This window comes from Monodon monoceros, unplaced genomic scaffold (genome assembly GCF_005190385.1).
Source record: "Monodon monoceros isolate NGI ecotype Baffin Bay Population unplaced genomic scaffold, NGI_Narwhal_1 Super_Scaffold_20, whole genome shotgun sequence".
NCBI lineage: Eukaryota > Metazoa > Chordata > Mammalia > Artiodactyla > Monodontidae > Monodon > Monodon monoceros.
The window spans coordinates 35,377,307-35,383,507 of NW_021703777.1; the positions used below are offsets into that span (position 1 = coordinate 35,377,307).

Below are 6,201 nucleotides of genomic sequence, written 5' to 3' on the forward strand. Positions count from 1 at the left end.
TAAGGAAGATAACCTAAGCTTCCGTTTCCCATTTTAATTACTGAAATCTCTAACAATGACAAAACTGTCACATAGTCACACAATAATGTATACAGTAATTCAATCAAACTTCTTGGAAAGAACACATTTAGCAATCTGGGATAACGCAGAACGACAGGAAATAAAACGTGATTCAACACTGGTTCTTTTTGTCATTTTACACAGACATCATGTTAATATTAGACCAAGGCACAAAACGTTTAGGGCATAAACCAGTTTCTTTTTTAAGATCTAGCATTTTTACCGTAGTCTTTTACCTTACTTTGGAACACTTGTACCCAGTACTCTATCCTACTATAGACTGTTTAACTTAATCAACAAAATCAAAAGTGATTTCTGACCAGATTTATGGGGGACATAAACATTTGTATCATCAAAGCGTTTGCGTAACCAAAAGTACAATAATAAAGATGAAAATGCCTCCTATTTCTTTTAGAAAGTAGTACTTCATGACCTTGCCTGCATCTTTAATGTCTTCACTATTGGATGACAATGAATAGTTGATAGAAAAAAAAGAACTGTATACTTGAATTATGATAGCTCATCCATCACAGATCTAAAAATGAAGTTTCTACGGAAACAGGAACTGTTTTAACAAGGGGAAAAAAATCCCTCATTCAAACCTCTTTGAGTGGTAATGGCTACAAACTTGCAGCACTTAGAATTCTAACTACGCTATCAACAAGTTCTGTCTTACGAACTTAGATTAAGAAATCTACAAAGCAAATGAAAGTGGATTATTTCTTCAAAATTTTAGTAAAACTACTGATAAAGGTTTCAAAGCAAATATGGCACATAACAACTCAAGCATAAATCAAGATGGAGAGCCTGGAGAATTTTGATTTCCTAAAATTTCAAAAAATTCTATCATTGCAACATACAGGATTTCTCCCCTATTTTAATCTTAGAAGTTTCAAAGAAAAGAGAGTGGATAACATACACACACGTGAGTGCCCACACAAACACACACGCACACACACACACGGTGGTAAGTAGAGTATCTAGTTCCTTCTTCCCACCACCTAAGTCTCACTTTATTAAAAGAAAATTATGCGGGACACCCCCTTGTTGTTTTCCCTTTATCTAATGATTTCTGTGACCTTAATTGCTGTCATCATTGTTACTTTTCTAGTATTTCAACATAACAAGATTCAAAGGCAGCTTTGTAGTCAGGAACGTGTACCTGAACACCTGTATAACTGCAGGGCGCCAAGGTAATAACAACTGCCAAATTCAGGGATGGAACTTTTGAGTTCCACAGTAAGATGTAATTCATGTGAAGCTCAGAATCATGTTTCAGACCGTTGAACTTAAGTTAAAATACAAATAGGTGAAGACATGATGTAAAAGATTAAGTACTTGGTGCTGTTAACATATTTACCAATAAAAGTCACAAAATATTCCTCATTATTATTCATGCAGGTAACTGAGAACGAAGATAGTGCAGAAATTAACTTTAAATAAAAAATTATTCCTTCCCTTCCTCCCATTCCCCTATACTCTACAAAATGTTTTCCCTGGGACTAGGCCTTGAAAAGGCCACTACATATTAGTTTGACATGCATTACCGTCTGCAATTTAAAAAGCTAATTTTGTGGTGATTGTAATTACATTATAAAAATGTCCACATGCGGGCTTCCCTGGTGGTGCAGTGGTTGAGAATCCGTCTGCCAATGCAGGGGGACACGGGTTCATGCCCCGGTCCGGGAAGATCCCACATGCCTCGGAGCAGCTGGGCCCATGAGCCATGGCCACTGAGCCTGCGCGTCCGGAGCCTGTGCTCTGCAACGGGAGAGGCCACAACAGTGAGAGTCCCGCGTACCGCCAAAAAAAAAAAAAAAAAAAGTCCACATGCATAAATCTAAAAAAGGTTGAAAACCTACAGTAAATCTACAATATACTGTTATACATTTGACCACTGGTTTGTGTTATGTAGGAGTCACAGATTTGGTAAAGCATTGTAACAATTTAGAAAGCCATCTAAATCTTTAAATTCTGGACAAATTTTATGTTTGAATCTACAAAATTGCATGAAGGCTAAACTCGAGAGACTTCTTATCATTCTAAAATTCCTCACTCCGAACAAATCATTTTTAGGACACTTTCTTATAAATATCACCCTTTGAAAGCACATACAATTCCATTTGTTCCACATTTTATGAACTTAACCTACATAGGGCTGAACTCAATTATTCATGGAATATCAAATATGATAGGAAGACAAACCTGAGAGAAACATTTACAATACAATAGCATAACTTGCTAAATTCCTCATCACCATTCTCTGAAAAAAACTTCTCAAGCCTTTCTCCTCTTTATTTTAGCAATGGATTGTGGAAAAATGTGCAATTTTCTCTTGACATGAAAATATTTCAATGCACGGTGATCTTGCCTGACGGATTCAGTATTTTCTGCATAACCGATACAGGAACTCCTATACAACTCTCTTCCATCGTGTTGTAAAGGTCAGAAAAAAGCAGCAAAATGGGAGGGAAACAGCTTACCTTCAGAGTAGTGATGCCTGAAGTCTTTCAAACTATGCTGGTTTTTCCCTCCTTCCGACTGTTTGTCTCCGTTTTCTTCTTACAGCTCACAAAATGTAAGGGTTTTGTTGTTGGTAACACAGTTGTTCTTTGTAGGTTTTTTTTTCCTTTCTCCAGATTAAATAATGTCCTATCTCTCCTTAGTTTGATTCTCTATGCAGTATTTGACTTGCTCAGTTCCTGCCTGATTGCATCAATGAGCTCTTCTTTTAGCTTAGTTAATTCTTTTCTCATTTCATCTAAAATGTCCTGCTTCAGCCTGTCATAGTCCAGTCCCTCCATCTGGACTCCGTTGGCACTGGGCTGTGACAAGGGCACAGATTTTGGTCTGTGTAATGAATCATAGGACCTGTTGTCAAAAACAACCTGATTTTACCTTGGAGAATCCCATCTGGAAATAACAGGTGACTTGCTGCCACTCATTGTATTTGTTCTTTCCCAAGGTTTTCTTGTCGGTTCAGGTGTACTTGTTGAAGAGGTCTTAGAAGTTACAGGCTCTGAATCTTCAGTTTTGTCCTCTTTTTGTTCTGTTTCTATTTTTGATCCCTTTTTTAGCAATTCTTCTCCTCCTGGCCAGCAGGGCACTCATTTCTTCCATTAAACCACTACCCTCTAATGGAAGGGGTCCATTTCCACCACCCTTATCTGTTTTAGAGGAGGCCGAATTCACACCAATGGTATTCCCACCACCTGGGAAGGAGACATCCTCCATCCATGACACTTTCCTAAGTTTTGCTCCAGCAATTGCAGCTGCAAGTCCAGTTAAAGGGCCATGGTCTTCAGACATGGATCCCGAAAAAACTCCAGTTGCAGGGAGGGGAGGAGCAGGAGTGGGGGGGGAGGGGTACCTGATTAGGAAGAGGCGGTGGAGGAGGCGGAGGGGGGCCCTGAGGACGGAAGTGGAGGGGGTGGAGGGGGCCCTGGGGGCAGAGGGAGCGTGGCTTATGCCTGGGCAGGACCCGGTGGGAGTAGAGAAGGGGGTGGAGGTGCAGGCGGTCCCAAGACAATGCCCTGTTGGGCTGGAGATTCTGCGCAGCTGAGAGGCTGCCTGTGAGCCTGGCTCAGAAGCAGAGGAGTCGTCTCCACAGAGGCAGGGGTAGCGGCATTTGCCATTCTTGGCTCTAGCTCCCATTCCAGCTGCTCCCTTTCTAGCTGCTCTTGCCGCTCTCGTTCTGGCCTTTCCCGGTCCAGCCTCTCCAGCCTTTCCCCTCCAGACGATCCTGACGTTCCCTTTCTTGTCTCTCGCTCCAGCTGCTCCTGTTCTAGTCGCTCCCTCTCCAGCCTTTCCCTTTCTAACCTCTCCCTCTCCAGTCTCTCCCTTTCCATTCTTTCTCTCTCCAGCCTTTCCTGCTCCAGCTCCTTTTGTCATTGCTGTTCTTGTAGCTGCCAATTCTTGTGATGGGCCATTCTGAACTTGGGCAGGTAGTTGTGAATTTTGTCAAGGCAATATTGGCCCCGTTTCCTGTGAATTCAACACTTCTGAGGCATGCGTCATGGCACTTGTTGAAGACATTGGCATCTTCTTTGCTGCCAAAGTTGAGACCAGACACCTGTCTAGCAACCCTTTAGGAATGGCACAATTTATCACGACCTGATGGTCCTGAATCTTCCTGCCCACCACTCTGAATGTGTTGTTGCCTGTATGATGATATATATAAACTCTGCTGAACCTGATTGAACCACCAGCTGGCACCCACACTTTATTGGCATCATCATAAACCATCACAGCAGCTCTTGCCTGACAGATACTCTGTTCACGTCTCATTGTGCTTTCTTCTTTATGCCTTTAGATGTAGAAGATCTTTGTAGGTTCCAGTCTTTTTTATTGATGGTTGTTCAGATGTTATTTGTGGTTTTGGTGTGTTCATGAGAAGAAGTAAGCGCAAGGTCCTTCCACTCCACCATCTTGAAAGACTCCTCCTGTTTTTGTTATTATTAATGCTAAAACAGCTATCATTTTTGAGCATCTGTGTTGGGCTAGATACTACAAGTCAGTTATGTTATGGTTTGTATGGTAACGTAACTTACTCACTTAGCACCAAATCAAAGCTAAAACGTCATTGAAATGTTTTGTTTCTGAAGACTACTTCTGATTTCAGTTTGGGACCCACCCTGGAACCTGAGGCAGTGGTAAACAAGCCGATAGATGGGATCCTGACTGAGCAGAAAATCATCTTTATTCCATCTTCTATAAGCTTTTTAACAGTGGTGGAAAGGTAAGCCACAGTGATGTTTGTCAGCATTATAAATAAAGGTTATCTATTACATGTTTTTACTCAGATTTAAAACCAGGCATTTGATAAAAGTACAATTAAATGTAATTAAATTAATAAAAATAATAAGCTTAAAGAATCCATCCATTTTTAAAACCACATTTGTTAATCATTCAAACAAGATTGGTATAGCAATTGGGTAAAGGAACTGAATAATTTCCATATGTTTTTTAAGTTTTTTGTGGGGTTTTTTTGGTTTTTGTTTTTTGCGGTACGCGGGCCTCTCACTGTTGTGGCCTCTCCCGTTGCGGAGCACAGGCTCCGGACGCGCAGGCTCAGCGGCCATGGCTCACGGGCCCAGCCGCTCCACAGCATGTGGGATCTTCGCGGACCGGGGCACGAACCCGTGTCCCCTGCAACGGCAGGCGGACTCTCAACCACTGCGCCACCAGGGAAGCCCTGTGGTTTTTTTTTTTTGAAGAAAGAAATTTGTATAATTCTGGAAGTCTTGTCTTATAAATGAATGCATATGAAGGAGGATAGTTTCTAAGCATTATTACATAATGGAATTATGGGACAATGACTTTGGAGGAGACCATAGTCAGGTTTTAGATATTCATTTAAATATACAACAGATAATCACTGAGCTCTTACTTTGTGCAAAATTATACTGAAGCATAGGTATTGCTAAATAATCTTTTATAATTTTAGAGACCCTTGAGCCTTGCTACTTCAAATGTGGTCCATGGACCAGCAGCATCAGCATCACCTGGGAGTTTGTTGGAAATGCAGAGTCTCCTGAATCTGAATTTGTATTTTAATATGACCCACAGGTGATTGTATGCATATTCAAATTTGAGAAACATTTCTTGGGAGCAGTAGCTCTCAACTTTGGTGCCCATTAGAATTCACCGGGGATTTTAAAAAATGCTAACGCCTGATACCTGCTCCCAAGATTCTGATCGAAATGGTCTGATCTAAATGGTCTGTGGCCTGGTCTCTGAGGGATACATCCTTCTAAATGATTCTAATGTACAGCCAAGATTGGAAACTGCTGGTTTAAAGACTGTCTCATCATAGCACATTACCCCATTACTTTTCTGGGAGGAAGGCTGTGTGGCAGTGAGTCTGGTCAGGGGAAAGTGAAGAGGTGCCTTTGGTCAGGAAAAGAAAAAAAGCCTCTCCTGCCTGTCCCTAAAGTCAGGCTTCCCTGACATGGATCACTTGGGAAGTCAATTTAAAAAATAGGGCTACCCTGGTGGCGCAGTGGTTGAGAGTCCGCCTGCTGATGCAGGGGACGCGGGTTTGTGCCCTGGTCTGGGAGGATCCCACATGCCGCGGAGCGGCTGGGCCCATGAGCCGTGGTCGCTGAACCTGTGCATCCAGAGCCTGTGCTCCGCAACGGG

The 6,201-nt window shown here is 42.0% G+C and overlaps 1 pseudogene; it reads right to left on the reverse strand.

The window, feature by feature from the left end:
- Positions 1-2,735: 2,735 nt before the first annotated feature.
- LOC114903093 lies at positions 2,736-4,332 on the reverse strand (annotated as a pseudogene).
- Between the last annotated feature and the right edge of the window lie 1,869 nt (positions 4,333-6,201).